This window comes from Panthera uncia (genome assembly GCF_023721935.1).
Source record: "Panthera uncia isolate 11264 chromosome A1 unlocalized genomic scaffold, Puncia_PCG_1.0 HiC_scaffold_16, whole genome shotgun sequence".
Taxonomy (NCBI): Eukaryota; Metazoa; Chordata; class Mammalia; order Carnivora; family Felidae; genus Panthera; species Panthera uncia.
In genome coordinates, this window is record NW_026057576.1 from 60,214,600 (window position 1) to 60,232,771 (window position 18,172).

Consider the following 18,172-nt stretch of genomic DNA (forward strand, 5'->3'; position numbering starts at 1 on the left):
TTTTCATTAAAATAACAAACTGATGCAACTGTGAGAAGATGAGTTCCCTATCAAGGATTGGGTATGGTACGGTAGTAACTGAGAATTGAAAGCAACTCAAGTTTTGCAGAAAGCAGGATAGGGAAGTTAATGATATAGCTGGTCAGGGCTCACCCTGTAATTATGGTTGTGACTTGATATTTTCCACACTGTAATAAAATATGATAACATTTCTGCACATAACACAGCTACTTGCTCAGCAGTTATCTTGAGGTGGGATGGGGTGGGTGGGAGAGTTGGGGAGGAAAGTGAATGAAAGTGAATGGAACCACACATAATAAGAAGCAAAAATCAAGGCTTATAGGTTTATACATCTTTTGATAGAAAAAAACTTTGAGTGAATTGCTACTGGTGGTAAGAAAATAAGAGAACTTTCTGCCTGAAATGCCCCTTGTCTTTTCCTCGTACTCACTTCCTATGAAAATGAGACTGAGACAAGTTCAAAATACTAGAGCTGCTGGTTCCTAAAAACCATTTTGAAAAAATGAACATTTTTCAAAATGATTCTGGGTTCTTTTGATCCTCTTCATAATGTCTAGAAGCATTTTCCTTTTTGATATTTTAAGAATGGAACTTAAAAGAATACAGGTTTGCATATATTTTGAATATGAAAAAAGGAAGATACTATATATCTAAAAATGCTTGTTTTATAATATACAGTAAAATGCCACACTCCATGGTATATTCCATTTCTAAACATACGATCACTAATAAGAATGAGTAGAACAACTGTATCATTTCAATCATTGCCATCAGAATCTAAGTTTTTAAAATACATTCTTTATCTAATATAAAAAGAACTCTACACTTCACCCTAACTTAGGAAAACTCCATTCACTGTTTTACTGCGTATATAGGACCATAACAGATAAAGTGTTCTTTTTGGATTTACCTTTAAAAACTTCCCGTGTAGATTTTTAAAGTTAAAATTGGTTTTATAGCATTGTTATTCATGTCAGAAAGGGATGCTTACTCTATGTCCCTATTATATCCGAGAGAAAGAGAGTTCTATAATAATATCTGAGCTTATTTATTTATTTATAGTAGGACCTTACTGTTACCATATTAACTGCCACAAGATGATTTTATAGCTGATGGAATTTGATGCCAAGCTTTTAGCTTGATGCCTCTGGCTAGATTTATACACCACACAATTTTATTCACTAAGCGTAGTGATTCATTTCTAAAACTACCTTTCAAAAGTTCCCTTACTAAGGAAAATTAGTCTTGTTCCTTTGCATCACCTACTAACATGTCTCTATCACTGACAATACTTTTAACTAATTTGCCATATTAATAATAGAGACACACTAGCTTTCTTGTGCTTAGTTTTACATAATTCTGAATCCATCAGTTAATTTTCAAACTATGTCTTTATATTTAGTTCAAGATTTCCATTTTTTATATTTTTACTTTGAAACAATCTCAAACTTACGAGGAAAGTGCAAGTACATTATAAGGAAATTGTTTTCCTTAACCATGTGTTCAGGCGAGAACAATTTCTTTTGTACTTCCTGTTATCATGTCACTCCTGCAGTGACCTTGCAGTCTGAGCAACCCTTCATCCAAGAGCTGAATGCCCTTCAGTTCTTGCCTATGTATGGTACCTCTTTACACCCAGACAGTAACTGTTGCATCATGTTTGGAGTTGGTTAACTATGAGAGGGCTACTCCAGTAAAAACTACTGTGTTTTACTAGAATTTATTTACAGATAAATTGCATTTAATGTTTATTTATTTCTGAGGCAGAGGGACAGATCATGAGTGGGGGAGGGGCAGAGAGGGAAATAAGTCTTCCAAAAATAACCCACAGTGGTGTTTTACATACATACATTATTTTAATTAATCCTCAAGACAGCTAAGGTGTCTTTAAAATAATTACTACTATTGCATACATTTTATATAAAGAATAATCTGAGTTTCAGAGAGATGAAATGACTGATTTGAGATCTCAAACTTAATTTGAGAGATTGGATTTGAATTTTGATTTTGCTAAATTCAATACCCACAATGCCTTAAGACTTAATTTGTTGGTATCATCTATCTGCCTTATAGACAAAAGAGATAAATTCTCTTTTATTTTGTTTTGTTTTTTAAATGTTTATTTATGTATTATTTTTGAGACAGAGAGAGAGAGAGAACACAAGCAGAAGAGGATCAGAGAGAAGGAGACACAGAATCTGAAGCACGCTCCAAGCTCTGAGCTGTTAGCGCAGAGTCAGATACGGGGCTCAAACCCACAGAACCGTGAGATTATGACTTGAGCCAAAGTCAAATGCTCAATTGACTGAGCCACCCAGGTGCCCCAATAAACTGTCTTTTCATTGGAGCAGGGGAAGGTTTACTAATTTTCAATGCAAATTATGTCCCCATATATCCTTCAAAAGGTATGAAATTCTTTTCTTCACCAATTTAGTTTTATCCATTTGTTTCCTTAAGACTTGCCTCCTAAAATTATGCTTAGCTAAAGGCATTTGGCTGTACTGAAACATGATTTCTGTAGTGTAAAATTAACCAACACTCAGCATTTTTTGAATGAAAGTAGGTAACTCAAAACCAAAAACAAATTTTATTTTTTACATAATCAGCTTTGTCACAGGCACTACAGAAATACTAGAAAACACAGTGACAAAAAAGAAAAAATGAAAATATCCATGATCCCACCATCCAGATGTAATAATTGGTCATAATTTTTCTATAATCTTCCTTTAACTAATGTCTTTAATTTTTTTAACTCTTTCAGAAACACACTTTTGTATGCACATTATACTTTTATGTCAACAATAATCAAAGCTTATTATTTTTTAAGTGGTTTATGATTGCTTTTTCAGTCTTTTATGGTATATGATTCTAATGATTGTACCTTTGTTAGCAGAATGAATAATACATGCTCCATTATAGTTTGAGTTTCGGCTTTTGTAAGCAGCTTTTTGGTGCCTCTTGGTGAAAAAGGTATAGAAACTACAGTAGTATGCAGAGGATTATTAGTGTTTTTCCCTTCTATTTATTTATTTAATTTTTTAAACAATCTTTTATCATGCCTTGCTCTTTAGCTCATTAATTATTGATCCAAGATAACCATGAGGTACTACAATTTCCGAAGCTAAGCAGATAATTCTCACAAATTTGTTACACATAGATATAATACTATAGAAGCAGAGGCAGATGTTTCTATTATCACTATTGGTCAGGAAATATTCATTAATATATATCATTGTTTTTACTTTTTATAATATTTGGTTTTGCACTTATATCAAATACTTTGCCCTAGCTGATATTTTGACAAATTTAAATGAATCACAAAATTTGTTTAAAAGAATTGGAATACTTGCATATTATATAGGGAATTTTAGTAGAACATCATCCAAATTTGGGATAACATAAATAGATTTACACAAAAGTATATATATGAATGATAAAATGGACTATTTCTGTAAAGTTTTTACAAAATCTACTACTGTTGTTCTATTAAAAAGTGAGTATTGGCGCCAGGATGTCTCAGTCCGTTGAACATCCGACCTTAGCTCAGGTTATGATCTTACGGTTTGTGAGTTCGAGCCCTGTATCGGACTCTGTGCTGACAGCTCAGTCTGGAGCCTGCTTCAGATTCTGTGTCTCCCTCTCTCTCTGCTCCTCCCCTGATTGTGCTCTCTGTCTCTCAAAAATAAAATGTTAAAAAAAAATTTAAGTGAGTATTAATATTGATAGAGGGCCCTGCATGTATATGAACAATTAAAAACCCTCTAGAAACTTAATGAAATTTATCAAAATTTTTTGGTATAACTTTGTCAGATTACCATTACTACATGAAGGAAAATATATAAAATGCCATGAACATATTACATAGCTATTTGCTTTATAGCTATAGAAATATATGCCTTAGGGGGGCATCTGGGTGGCTCAGTTGGTTAGGCATCCAACTTTGGCTCAGGTCATGATCTCACGGTTCATGAGTTTGAGGCTTGCATCAGCCTTTCTGCTATCAGCCCAGAGCTCGCTTTGGATCCTGTCTCCCATTCTCTCTGTCCCTCCCTGGCTCGCTCTCTTTTTCTCCCTCTCTCAAAAATAAACAAACATTTAAAAAATATAAAAAATAAATAAAATACTAAGAAAAAAACGAAAAAAATATTCTTACATTGAAATGTTTGTAAGAATGAAATGCAGCTACACCATGGTTCATTTTGATGTGTCCCTGGTGATGCTCTAGAAAAGAATATAAAGAACAATTTGGGGCACCTGGGTGGTTCAGTCAGTTAAGCATCCAACTGCAGCTAAGATGGTGATCTCATGGTTCGTGAGTTCAAGCCTCGCTTCAGGCTCTGTGCTAACAGCTCAGGGCCTGGAGCCTGCTTCAGATTCTGTGTCTTCCTCTCTCTCTGCCCCTCCTCCACTCATGCTGTCTCTCTCTTTCTCTCTCAAAACTAAATAAACAGGGGCGCCTGTGTGGTTCAGTCGGTTAAGCGTCCGACTTCAGCTCAGGTCACAATCTCACGGTCCGTGAGTTCAAGCCCCGCGTCGGGCTCTGGGCTGATAGCTCAGAGCCTGGAGCCTGCTTCTGATTCTGTGTCTCCCTCTCTCTCTGCCCCTCCCCCATTCATGCTCTGTCTCTCTCAGTCTCAAAAATAAATAAACATTAAAAAAAAAAAAACTAAATAAACATTAAAAAATTTTAAAAAAGAACACTTTAGTGCCATTGTGTGTTTTATTTATCTATTCATTTTTGTGACTCTATTTTCTACACATTCATGAATTATGGTATATTAGAAAATTTTTAAATAAACACTGTAAATATCGTAGTGTATACTGCATAAAATTAGAGTTTCAAATCTGATAACAATATTATATTTATAAAACTTTCATGTTTAAAGTTGTTATAGTCTACCAATTTTGAAGACAAAGGGCTATAATATATATTATTCCACAATGTCATGTGAAATTAATGAGTACTTTTCAGCATATCCATAAGTATTCACAAGCATTTATTGATTAAACTTTTCTGTAGCTAAAGCTTCTTGTTTTAAAACACCTATTTTGGGGGTGCCTGGGTGGCTCAGTTGTTTAAGCGTCCAACTTTGGTTCAGGTCATGATCTCACGGTCTGAGTTCAAGCCCTGCATGGGGCTCTGTGCTGACAGCTCAGAGCCTGGAGCCTGTATCCGATTCTGTGTTTCCCTCTCTCTGCCTTTCCCCCACTCGCACTCTGTCTCTCTCTCTCTCTCAAAAATAACTAGAACATTAAAAAAATTTTAAAGCAGCCATTTTGCTTAAAAAGAGTTGTTTTCTCTTTTTTTCAGAAACAAAATTGGAAAGAATAATCTGCCTTCTAAACTGAAAATTCTTTTTCTTTGAGTTAGTGAGGCCTCTTCCACAATCTAGATTTTGAGTTCTGTGAAACATTTAGATGTGTTACTTGAAAAACACTTTTGACTTAAAAAGAGCTACTGAACTGTTTAGTTCATAAACAAGCAATTTGTATATTTACTTTAAATATTTTAAAACCAACTTATGTATTAATCATCAAATGAAGAGAGACGTGCAATCTCATTACATGCTTGAAAAAATACTCATCATTTACCTCGAGAAAATTTACGTTTAAATTGTATTTTTAACCATGCAATTCAAATAAATGGTCTTAAATTTCACAAAAGCATTTATATATTCTTAAAATCTACATTAAGCAACAAAAACTTCTTCCTATTTTGATTCCACAGCCATTGACCTGTGAGATACAAATAACCAATTCATGATCCCACTTCAGTTTGTTTTGGAGAACTGTTATTAGCTCATTGAGTGAAGAGTATCCCATAGAGGAATAATGTGTAACCAACAATGCATCATAGGATATTTAGGTTGTAAATAGACAGATATAAATGATAGGTTACCACTATTCTATTATCTCAAGAAAACTTTGGTGTGCAATTTCAAACTCTATAAATTCCCACAATTTATTACTTATGGATTCAGCCCAGAAAATGTACTACATTCTGTTAAATCATTAGGAATTTCCTTCTAAGAACTATTAAGTACACAATGCTATACTTTTGTAGTTAGATGAACTAAATAAAGATTTATTGTTATGTTTACTTTGCCTGAGGCTAAAAACTGGGACTGGATGAAACAAAGCTATTTTCCTAGTGTAGAATTTTACTACTCTGGTTAATATTTCTTTTCTTCATTACACTAGCACAAAATAAGAGAAGGGGCATTTATTAAACACCAGTTAGCCTGCAGATCCTCTGCTAGGCATTTTTATAAATGTCTTTTCAATTTGTATTAATAAACACAATCATTTATTATAAACATTGTATACTCATTTCTATTTCCTTTGCTCAATATACTATAGCTAACAGGAAGCATAGCGGTTTCACATTTTTAACTTGAGAGAGGAGATTCTGCCCAATATACCTGAACATGTTTTGGGAGATATTTATATAATCTAGAAAACTCTAAGTGTTGCAGGAAATTAATCCTCATATAGCAGATTCGTAGAAAGTACAACACTTTAAATACATTTTTATTTTTTAAATTAGAGTTAAGGACTTTTTAAATGCAATAGGAAATACACATAAATTCCCCAAATCAAGCATCCTTGATATAAATTTTGAATACAATTCAAAAGTCATTTTGCATACATTATGTAAATTTTAACGGTGGCATTTTTTGGCAGTTCTTTTAAAGTAATAGGTATTAACCTCAGATATATTCTCCCTTTTAATTTAAGTAGAATTATAAAAGTATAAAATTATCTTATAGAAAATACTGTACTACTTTAGTTGTGCATTATCATTAGAAGGATGGGCCATAATTGGCCATACAAAGTCTCCATGATAATGGATCTCATCTGCAACTATTCACCTCATACCAGAGAAGAATAATCCCCATGAAATGCACCATATTTGATATAAATCAAAAATGTTTTTAAATGGAGATATTAAATGAGGACATAGTGTGTGGCTTGCAGCCCTTAACAAGTTTTTCCTAAATTACCACTAATACATCTATGACAACTCAGAGAAAAGCTGGGTCTCATGAAACACATTAAAGAGTTACTCTAACAATAAATAAAACTATCTTCAGAACCTGAAAGGTTCCTGAGCAATAACCAGAAGTGAATAGAGCTGTTCTCAAAATTTTAAATATTAATTGCTAAAATGTTGGCCCTTAAAAGTTGCCACTTTTTTATTCAGACATTATTTATGTCTATTTATAAAGACATTTTAACACCTCTAAGAAAGGGTTCAATTTCTATTCCAATCAGGACCGTAGGAAGGCATTCCTCTCCTACAAACACTGTTTGTTCAGGTGACCTGGTTCCTCAGTGGCTTTCCTTGGATAACTGGACTTACTGTTTGAGGACTAATTCTAGAACACCTATGGTATCTGACTTTCAGCTTTACAAAGTTAACATTCAGCCCATCTTCTGGTCCTTCATGATCTCATGCCTAATTCTCCAGGGGGGAAAAAAAGGAGACAACAAATTAACAAATCAAATTTAAAAATAAGTAAACACACAACCAAACAAATTGCTAAAGAGATCTCTTTTACAATTTACATTGAAGAAACAATGGCTCTCACCCAGCAGTCCCTTCAAAACAAATCATTGGATAGCATTTTGTAAGAGCTCTGCAGTGTAATCAATGTAAAATCGCCATTTAATAATTAGTAGAAGGAAGAGACTTGATGATCTCAGAGATGTGGCAAAGAAAGGCTTAGACCCTTCTAACGACAACAGAAATGAAAAGCTTTATGGAAAAAAATTGGGTGTGTAACTTACGGCCCCAATATGAAGGAAATTAGAAGATGACATGACTTTATGAGGTTAATAGAGTATTAAAGAGTGATTCCAATCCATCTTGCCTGTTGCATTTCTCTCCTGAGAAAGAGTAAGTTTTAAAAAAAGCTGATCCTGCACCCTCTACAGGTCCAATAATATGGTTGTTCTCAAGGTAATATTTACATTACTATATTGTAATAGTAAGTGTTCACGACCTTTAGTTTCTCAGAATCAATCAAAGACAGAGCATGTAAAGGTATAGCTATGTAATGAAATGTAAATGTTATAAATACCAATGTGAAATGTATGCTATGGATGATGAGCAGAGGGGAACTGGGAAGGTGAGGCAGAGATACAGCAGTACCAGTTCTAACATTTTGTATTAAGAGAAGTAAAAGTATACTATGCAAGTATAATGGATCAAAATTATATTTCAACACATTACTAAGATTTATGGGAAGGATTAAAAAATAAAAAAACAGAACCAAAAACACATCTCACGATGATTGGAAGGAGGGGGAAAGTGAGAAGAAACGATTGTGAACATCAACCATGGGTGTCAGCTCTCATAGTAGAGGATAAAAAGATAGGATTTATGTTGATAAATAGGAAATAATGTATAAGGATATTGCTTACAATTATGAGATGCCCACTAGAAGAAATAAGAACAGAAACAATCAAATATAATTTCTAAAAAAATAGATTTAAGTATTAGGGGAAGTTTTCAACACTGTTCTTTTTTTTTATTTTTTAAATGCTTCTATCACTTTTAGAATTTACAAAAGAATGGAAGAAATGAGTAAGTACTGAGTTAATGACAAACCCCTAAGATACTGAGATAAATAAATGTGAAATTAATACTTTCACTAAATTTATGTACTCTACATAGAGTGTATGAATAGTGAATGGTCAGCTTTTAAACACTGTGACACTTGGCTCATATTATTTATTTATGCTTCTAATCATCAGCTACTGAAGCTGCTAAAGAGGGTTAAATATGACATAGTATGCCTCTCTAGGCCAGGATTGTATCTGTAAAAGTACAGAACCATGATGGGCAGCAGCACACAGAAGAGGGCACGGGGCAGTGAAAGAGCTACATTCGGTGGCTGCAGTCAGCAGGGGTGTGGGAGTCTGGGACAAAATAATTATGCATCAGTACAATAAATGTCTTCTGCACACTGGGAAATACTTTCCAGGTATGACTCAGCCTAGATGTTGTTTTCTTTCCCCTAAAACTAGGTCAATCTTTATAACTCCCCTCCTGGCATTGGAGCACAAAGATGAAATCATTCCTCTGAGGTCAAAGGCAGTTGTGACAGGCATAGCTTTATCAAAACAGGAAAGAAATAGTCCCCTTTAAGTTTCCAGATGGGATGAAATTGTGCAGCAGATAATGGGGTGGGGTGGGGGGGAGGATATAATCAGAGCTCTAGAAGACCAGATGATGAAGAACTGATACTTAGCCCTTGAATTTCTTGCAATTATAGTAGTAATTGAGAAAGCTTGGGAAAAAAATTTGCTCTGAAAAGGAAGTGATTCCTGATAAAGACTAATTCGAGATGAATAAATGTTTCAAAATTTAGAACCAGGAAAATGAAAGAGAACAGAAAACATCAGATGCAAATAAAACTGTGATGTTTCCCTTGATCACATCCCCCAAGAAGAGAAACGTCAATTCCCAGGTGAGGCTGATTAAGATAAAAATCACACTGCACTTAGATCTGCATATTAATTTCAGGCACAGATATACGTGCGTGTCTGTATGTGTATACATCTTTCAGTGTGTGTCTGTGTATTCTGATGCTAAATTCTACATTGTTCACTGCTTAGTGTTAATGCAGTCAATTTCTAGTAATGTGTCTGTGTATTTGATTCTAAGTGGAATATATACTATTAGAGACACGGAAAGCTGGAAAATATGCTAAACTGATATTTTGTCAGATTCTGTATGAAAAAGTATACAGCATTCTTAAAGAATGTTGTCTGTGATAGGCAGAAGTTGTCTAAAATCTCATCCCTGGACCCTGAGAATATGTTAATACACATAAGAAAAAAGGACCTTGCAGGGGTGCCTGGGTGGCTCAGTTGGTTGAGTATCCGACCTAGGCTCAGGTCATGATCTCAGTTCGTGAGTTCGAGCCCTGCATCGGGCTCTATGCTGACAGCTCAGATCCTGGAACCTGCTTCAGATTCTGTGTCTCCCTCTCTCTCTCTCTCTCTCTCTCTGCTCCTCCCCTGCTCATGCTCTCACTCTCTCTCTCTCTCTCTCTCTCTCTCCCTCTCAAAAATAAACATTGAAAAAAAATTTTTAAAAAAGGACCTTGCAAATGCAGCTAAGGTTACAGACCTTACAACCCGCAGAATATCATGGATTATCCAGCTTCATCTAATGTAGTCAAGTGGGTCTTTACAAGTGGGAGAGGGAAGGCGGATGAGTGGGTCAAGTGATGTCGCAGAAGAAGAGGCAGGAGAGATGCAAAGCATGAGAGAGACTCAACCCTTGTGGAGAAAAGGACCATGACCAAGGATATGTAGGTAACTTTTAGAAGCAGAGAGCAGCCCTCAGGTGACAAAGAATTGGGGACCTGTGTCCTATAGCAACAAGGAAATGAATTAATTCTGCCAACAACTAAAATAAGTAAGAAACAGATTTTCTCCTAGAGCCTCTATAAAAAACCTTCCCAACATCTATATTTTAGCCCAGAGAATCCAGTGTTCGGCTTCTGACATACAGAACTACAAGATGATACATTTGTGTGGTTTTAAGATGCTCAATGCGTGATAATTTGCTATGGCATCAGTAGAAAACTAATCATTTCCAAACTGTTACTCTATCATTATGTGCCTGATTATATGCTTAGTGCAAATTTACTATGTGACCAGTGATAGTAAAGGGCATCACATAAGTCTGATCTTCACAGAATTCTACATTTTAGATATTATTATTTCCATTTAACAGAAGAGAAAAACCGAAGTCTAAAAAAAAGGGACTTTCTCAAAGCTACACAACTGTCAAACTCTGACTAGTAGTCAAAAGCAGGGCTTCAAATCAGATTATGTTTTAAAAGAGTATGATCCAGGGGCGCCTGGGTGGCTCAGTTGGTTAAGCATCTGACTTCGGCTCAGGTCATGATCTCACGGTCAGTGAGTTCAAGCCCCGCATCGGGCTCTGTGCTGACAGCTCAGAGCCTGGAGCCTGCTTCAGATTCTGTGTCTCCCTCTCTCTCTGACCCTCCCCCGTTCATGCTCTGTCTCTTTCTGTCTCAGAAGTAAACATTAAAAAAAAATTAAAAAAAAATAAAAGAGTATGATCCATATTTACATATTTATGTACACACATTTCCATATATGCCCACACATACCTACTACATTTCAAGTAGGAGATATTTTATGGAATATGGATCAACTATTTCATCAGAGTTCGTCATTATTGGAATAAAAATTTGTCTCCCAATATATATCTAAATGAATGCAAATTACATTGGTTTATCCCTTTGAATACATTGTTTTATTAAAAAGTAAACATGTTTACTGAATTTAAGGCTAAAGTTTTATTTATGTAAATTTTAAGACTACCTTAGATTAAAAGCAATTGTAACAATGTAAATATGTGCATTTAAATATATGTTACATAAAAGCACACCCAAAATTAAATAAGGTTTGATAACCAGTTGTAAGCCAAAAATAAAAATAATTCTGTATTTTTGTATTCTTTGGGTAAATACCTAGTAGTGCAATTGCTGGATTGTAGGGTAGTTCTATTTTTAGTTTTTTGATAAATCACAATACTATCCTTAAGAGTGGCTGCACCAGTTTGCATTCCTACCAGCAGTGCAAGAGGGTTCCCCTTTCTCCACATCCTCGCCAACACCTATAGTTTCTTGCGTTGTTAATTTTAGCCATTCTGACAGATATGAGGTGTCATCTCATTGTGGTTTTGATTTGTATTTCCCTGATGATGAGTGATATTGAGCATCTTTTCATGTGTCTGTTAGCGCTCTGGATGTCTTCTTTGGAAAAGTGTCTATTCATGTCTTCTGCCGATTTCTCAACTGGGTTGTTTGGTTTGGGGATGTTGAGTTTGATACGTTCTTTATAGATCTTGGATAATAGACCTTTATCAGATATATCACTTGCAAATATCTTCTCCCATTCTGTAAGATGCCTCTTAGTTTTGCTGATGTTTCCCTTTGCTGTGCAGAAGCTTTTTATCTTGATTAAGTCCTAATAGTTCATGTTTGCTTTTGTTTCCCTTGCCTTTGGTGATGATTCAAAGGGGTATGTGAACCCCAATGTTTATAGTAGCATTATCAACAATAGCCAAGCTATGGAGAGAGCCCAAATATCCATTGACTAATGAATGCATAAAGGATATGGATACACACACACACACACACACACACATATATATATATATACATATGTATATATATATATATATGATGGAATATTACTCAGCCACAAAAAGGATTAAATCTTGCCATTTGCAATGACGTGGATGGAGCTAGAATGTATTAAGCTAAGCAAAATAAGTCAATCAGAGAAAGACAAATACCGTATGATTTCTCTCATATATAGAATTTAATAAACAAACCAGATGAACATATGGGAAGAGGGGATTAAAGAGAGGAAAGGGAAACAAACCACAGATACTCTTAAGGATAGAGAAGAAACTGGGGGGTTGACGCAGAGAGGAGGTTGGCAGATGGGCTAGATGGGTGATGGGTATTAAGGAGGGCACTCATGATGAGCACTCAGTGTTCAGTTAAATTTAAATTTAACTAAAATTTAAATTAAAAAAAGAAATGAAAAAAATAATATTTCTTGGTCACAAAAATCATAGAAATTACAAGGAGAATTAGACAACTTTCATATATTTATTTGGAGCTTAGTTTACATCTTAAAATGTTGCATTGTAATTCATTATCTAATGTTTCCTGAAGTCTATCTTAGTATTATCACAGCAGCACTTCCATCATTGCCCCTTTCCCCTCAAAGGGGATTAGATAGTTCAAATCATGCTAGAGAGATAGTCTAAATATGGATTGAGGTCTTGAGAGCCAGAGTGGAAGTAAACACTGGCTCCTTAAGATGAGGTGAGACACCAGAGCACAGGGTGCAGGAGTGAACTGAGCCCTTCTGTAGGAATAGAGAAAGTTGGGACATACAGACAAGAATATTTTTTTTAAAGGAGAGAAAAGAAATGTTGGTCAGCTGGACAAGAAAGAGATTACAATTTAAGTTAAATGGTCAGGGAATGCACTGGGATGATGAAGAAATAGTCATATCAACAAATCTCAAATATAAAGAAAAAGGAAGTGTAATAATCTTAATGCAAAAATGAAAAATGTGGCTGGAAATGAGTGAATGAATTGGGTGAAGAGAGTAATAAGAGACAATGTTGGATACAATGCAGGCAGGGACCAGAACATGATAGTTTGGATTATAATGGGCTGTTGAATAGGCTATCATTGAATTTTTTTAAATTTCTTTATTTAATGATCTGATTATATTTGAAGATATATCTGATGAATTTTCAGAAGATACTGCTGGTTATAATATGAATTATAGATTATAAAGCATCAAGAATAGAAAAGGTAGATTTTCCTGCTATTGCTGGTGTCATGAGAGATGATGCTGGGTAGACTAGGAGTCGAAGATAGGACCTGCTAATTGATTACATAGTGGATGTGAGTAAAAGAGAGAGTTGGGAATGACTTTTTTTGGTCCTGACCAATAACCCAGATAGTGCTGTTTGCTTGTTTGAAAATAACTTGGGCAGGGAACAGACAGTAGATATCAATAATAATGACTTTTTATCAGGATTCACACTAACAGAAACAGTAATGCCATTGGAAGGCAGGGTGTTAACAATTGCTACTATACCCAGCTGTGGTAGAAAAAATTCCCATTTCCTATGCACAAGCACTATGTAATTACCTCTCAGTGTGGGGCTAACAGCAATGAATATGACAGGATATCACTTCTATAATTAGGTTCCCAAACATTTGACTTTGAGGGTGGCCCTGACCTAACCATGTGAGATCTTTGAAAGAAAGTGAAGTAACACTGAAAATTTTTCCTGGGGGCCTGAAAGAAAGTAAATAATGATATATGTTGTAAACTACCTATGAAGGAGAACATAAGAATTGGACCTGAAGGAAGCCTCTGGAAGTCTGTAGGAGCCAACAGCCAGCAAGGAAATAGGGATATCAGTCCTGCAGCCACACAGAACTGTATTCCATCAACCACCTCAATGAAATCAGATGAGGACCCTGAACTCCAGATAAGAAAAGTGGCCCAGATTGCACTTTGGTTTCAGTTTAGTAAGGTCCTAGAAAGACAGCCCAATTATGACATTTTTGAACTTCTGATCTCTAGAAACCTGTGAAATAAGTTTGTATTATTTGAAGCTGATAAATTTGTGGTAATTTGTTATGGAATTAAAAGAAAATTAATACAAATATTGGTACCTGGAAGCGGGAGCCTACTGATACAACACCTAAAATTTGGAAGAAACTTTGGAATCAGGCAACCGATGGAGGCGGGAATAATTTTGAAGAGCATAAGAAAGAAAGCCCAACTTGCCTTGAACAGACTGCCAGTAGATATCAAGGCTTTTAAGGATGCTATCTGTGAAGGCTCAAAATGAAGTCAAGAACATTTTGGGGATTTGGAGGAAAGAGGATCCTTATCATATATTGGCAGAAAGCCTAGCAAAACTGCAGGAATGTTGAAAGCAGAATTTTGAAATAATGCATTTACGTAAGGAGATTTCCAATGGAAGTGTTAAAGGTACCACCTGGTTTCTTCTTGCTACTTACAGGAAAATCCATGAGAAGAGAGATAAATTGAGGAAGAGTTGTTAAAGAGGAATCAGGATCAGATGATTTTGAAAACGTTCAACCCCTTTGGATGGCAAAAGATTCTAAAATTCAGAAATGGCTGCTGGAAACTTGGCATAGCAAAAAAGCTGCTGTGTTACTATATAACTATATAACCTTTTGCTAAAATCTCAGGTCAAACCGCAAAGCATTCAATAACACAAAGGGGGTGCTTTACTGATCCTCTCAAACTAGAGAGCCTCTGGGAAGCTTAAGGCCATTGTCCCTCAGTCATCTTGCTAAAGGCCAATGATATAGAAGAAATTATCTCGAAAATCTTGTACGTGTGCCTTTAACTATTGTAGTAAAACCTAGTAAAATTTACACGAGATACAGAAAGTCCTTAAGAAAATTGTTTCAGCACAAACAATGCTAGTTGAAACTGAAAGAGTGAAGGTGATGTTGGAGTAAGCTGTTTTCTGAATATTATTGCCATTGTATGTGTATTCACCCTTTCTTTATGTACTCATCTGTTGTCAGGCACTTAAGTTGTTTCCATATCTTGGCTATTGTGACTAACACTACAGCAAATATGAGAATGCAGATATTTTAGACATCCTGTTTTCACTTCCTCTGGGTAAATACTCAGAAGTGGGGTTGTTGATTCATATGGTAGTTCTATTTTTAATTTTTTTATACTATACTTTTATTTCATAGTGGCTAAACTAATTTATATTCCTATCAACAGCATACAGGGTTTCCTTTTCTTCATATTCTTGCCAACACTTGTTATCTCTTGTCTTCTTGATGACACACATTCTAACAGGTATGATATGATATATCATTGTGGTTTTGATTTGCATTTCTCTTATGTTTAGTGATGTTGAGCATCTTCTCATGTACCTGTTGGCCATTATTTGTCTTCTTTAGAAAAATGTCTATTTAGTTTCCCTACCCATTTTTAAATTGGATTGTTTATTTTATTGTTATTGAGTTACATTGCTTTCGGGTACACATTTGAAAGTAATAGATAAATTTCTGGAGATCTGATGCACAGTATAGTGATCATCGTCAACAATGCCGTACTATGAGTTTCAAAGTTGCTAAGGGATTCATCTTAATTTTTCTCACCACAAAAAATAAATGATAACTATGCGATATGATAGAGGTGTTAGCCAATACTATGGTAGTAATCATATTGCAATATATTAATGTATCAAATTAATACAATGTATACCTCAAACAATGTCATACATAAATTACATCTCAATAAAAAAATAAGCTCTTGGGTCCCCAAATTCTAATGACAGGAAGAAGGTTCACAACACTGCTCAGCCACAAACACGTGCTGTCTTCCATGAAAAAGGAAGGTGGAGTCAAGTACCCAAAGGGTTGAAACAAAAGCTATAGATAACTAGTGCCAGGACTTGGAAGCTAATCATGAAAGTATTGGGGTCTGCCTGGACAAATTTCTAAACTGACTTGGATGAATGCCAAGGATGGTAAATATACCATCTTTTTCCTCCCTTTAAAAAAAAGTAGTGCTTATTCATTTTTGAGAGAGAGACAGAGAGTGACTGGGGGAAATCCCCCCTTTTTGAACCAGAATGTATGTAACTATTGACCTATACCTGTTCTACTATTGTACATTAGTAGTATTGAGGATACGCTGGGAGCGCTGAGGATGTGTTTAGTTTCACACATCCACAGATGGAGAGGGAATGTGCCCAGAAGCTGTGCCTAATAAATTACACATACAAGCCTCATCCACATCTAATTCAAGTGATTTATATGACTAAAATTAGGGTTTGAACTGAGCTATAATGGTATGAAACTCTTGGGAGTGTTAAAAGGGGGGGCACGAATGTAATTTGCTTGTGGGAGAAACATGAATCACTGTGGGCCAGGAAGTAGACCCTTGTAGGCAGAATTCTAAGATGACCCCCAAAATTCCCACCAGCCCCTCATGTGTGTATGTTCTTTATGTCTTCCCTTCTAGTGTAGGCAGCACCAATGAACATTACAGCGTATCAATCCTATTACTAATCTCTCAGGTATGGAAAAGGTTTTTTGGGGTTTTTTTAGATGTAATCAAGATCCCTACAGAGTTGAATTCAAGTTAATCAAATTAGAGATTATCCTAGGTATGCCTAATTTAATCTGCTAAAGTCTCAAAAAGAAGGTAGAGCATCATCAAGATATTCTAGCCTGGAAACAAGGGAACAATCATATTATAATCTATGAGAGAGGCCACACAGCTAGGACCTGATGGTGGTCTCTAGAAGCAAAGAGGAAACTTGGCTAAAACTAGCTAGCAAGAAAACATCCCTACACATGCAAGAAACTACGTTCTGTAATAGAGACAGAGGCTGGAAGTGGACCCTGAGCTCCAGGCACAAATTTAGCCTCAGCTGGCATTTTAGTTAGCACTTTGCTTTCAGTCTTATAAGAGCTTGAGCAGAGAACCTAGCTAAGGAGTATCTGGGCTTCTGACCTACAGATATTGTGAGATAATGAATTTGTGTTTTATAAGGACCAAATTCGTGGGCCTTTGTTACACAACAATTGGAAACTAGGAGGCTATCCATGAATGTTTTGAATAGGAATTGCAGTTTTCCTACATTTCCAACACCATGGCCATTGACCCTACTAGGCCATCACTCAAACTCATCCTGAGGCAGAGTGACCAGATTACCTCAAATAGGCTGGCCACCTGGCATCTTCTATGTGGATTTCTTGCAATGCAATAGATGTCTCTTTTCCTTATAGTGGCCATGTTTCCTGCTGGATGAACAAGTCTATCACAGAGAAAGAGTAAATGGAGTCAACAGCTAGAGAGAAGCATAAATAAATGACACAGCAAATATGAAGATTGATGGTATCTGTGTTCCTGTTCTAACCCCTATTGGCCTGTGACTGTCCCTGGATCATAAGTTGCCGAGACTTGATTATCTTCCCCTTTAACTTTGTAAGCTACTCTGATACACATCAATTAAATTCATTTTTATCATTTTTTTTTACCAAATTGGGTCTTTCTTACTTAAAACCAAAAGTATCCTGGGTAATATAATATAAACTATTATAACTGTGTCTATTGATGGCCACAGCTAGTGGTCCAAATTTACTACTGTTTCAAATCCCTTCCTTTAATTCATTTTGGCAGATGTTCACCACCTTCTTTAATGAGCATTACATTTCTCAATCTCTCTTTTACCTTGATATTTTTCTTTCCTCCCTTGAAAAGTTCCCTATAACATTAAACTGCTTTTTACCTGTTCCTTTTTTTTCTGCTTGTAGGAAAGATGTCACTTTCCTCCATTTTCAGACTAATAACATCTCCTTTATCCATTAAACTAAATGACTTCTATTGCCTCTGGGACCTGCAGCCTCATTCATTCCCTCCTTCTCATCAGTCCTCAAGCTTTCTCATTCCACTAGCATCTCCCTCTGTCCCCAAACATCGTCAGATCTTCCATATGCCTTGCATCAATTCTTTTAGGACATGCCTGTCTCTTTTCTCTTTATTGCCAAGT

At 35.6% G+C, this 18,172-nt stretch overlaps 1 long non-coding RNA gene across 2 annotated transcripts in view; it reads left to right on the plus strand.

The window, feature by feature from the left end:
- LOC125933900 (uncharacterized) overlaps positions 1-17,649 on the plus strand; it is a 31,177-nt gene extending 13,528 nt beyond the window's left edge. Inside the window, exons 3-4 of one of the 2 annotated variants that reach the window (XR_007461148.1) lie at positions 9,399-9,497; positions 17,409-17,649. This is a non-coding gene — a long non-coding RNA (uncharacterized LOC125933900). The remainder of the gene's footprint in view (positions 1-9,398; positions 9,498-17,408) is intronic. The other variant, XR_007461147.1, reaches the window with a different exon arrangement.
- Positions 17,650-18,172: the final 523 nt, after the last annotated feature.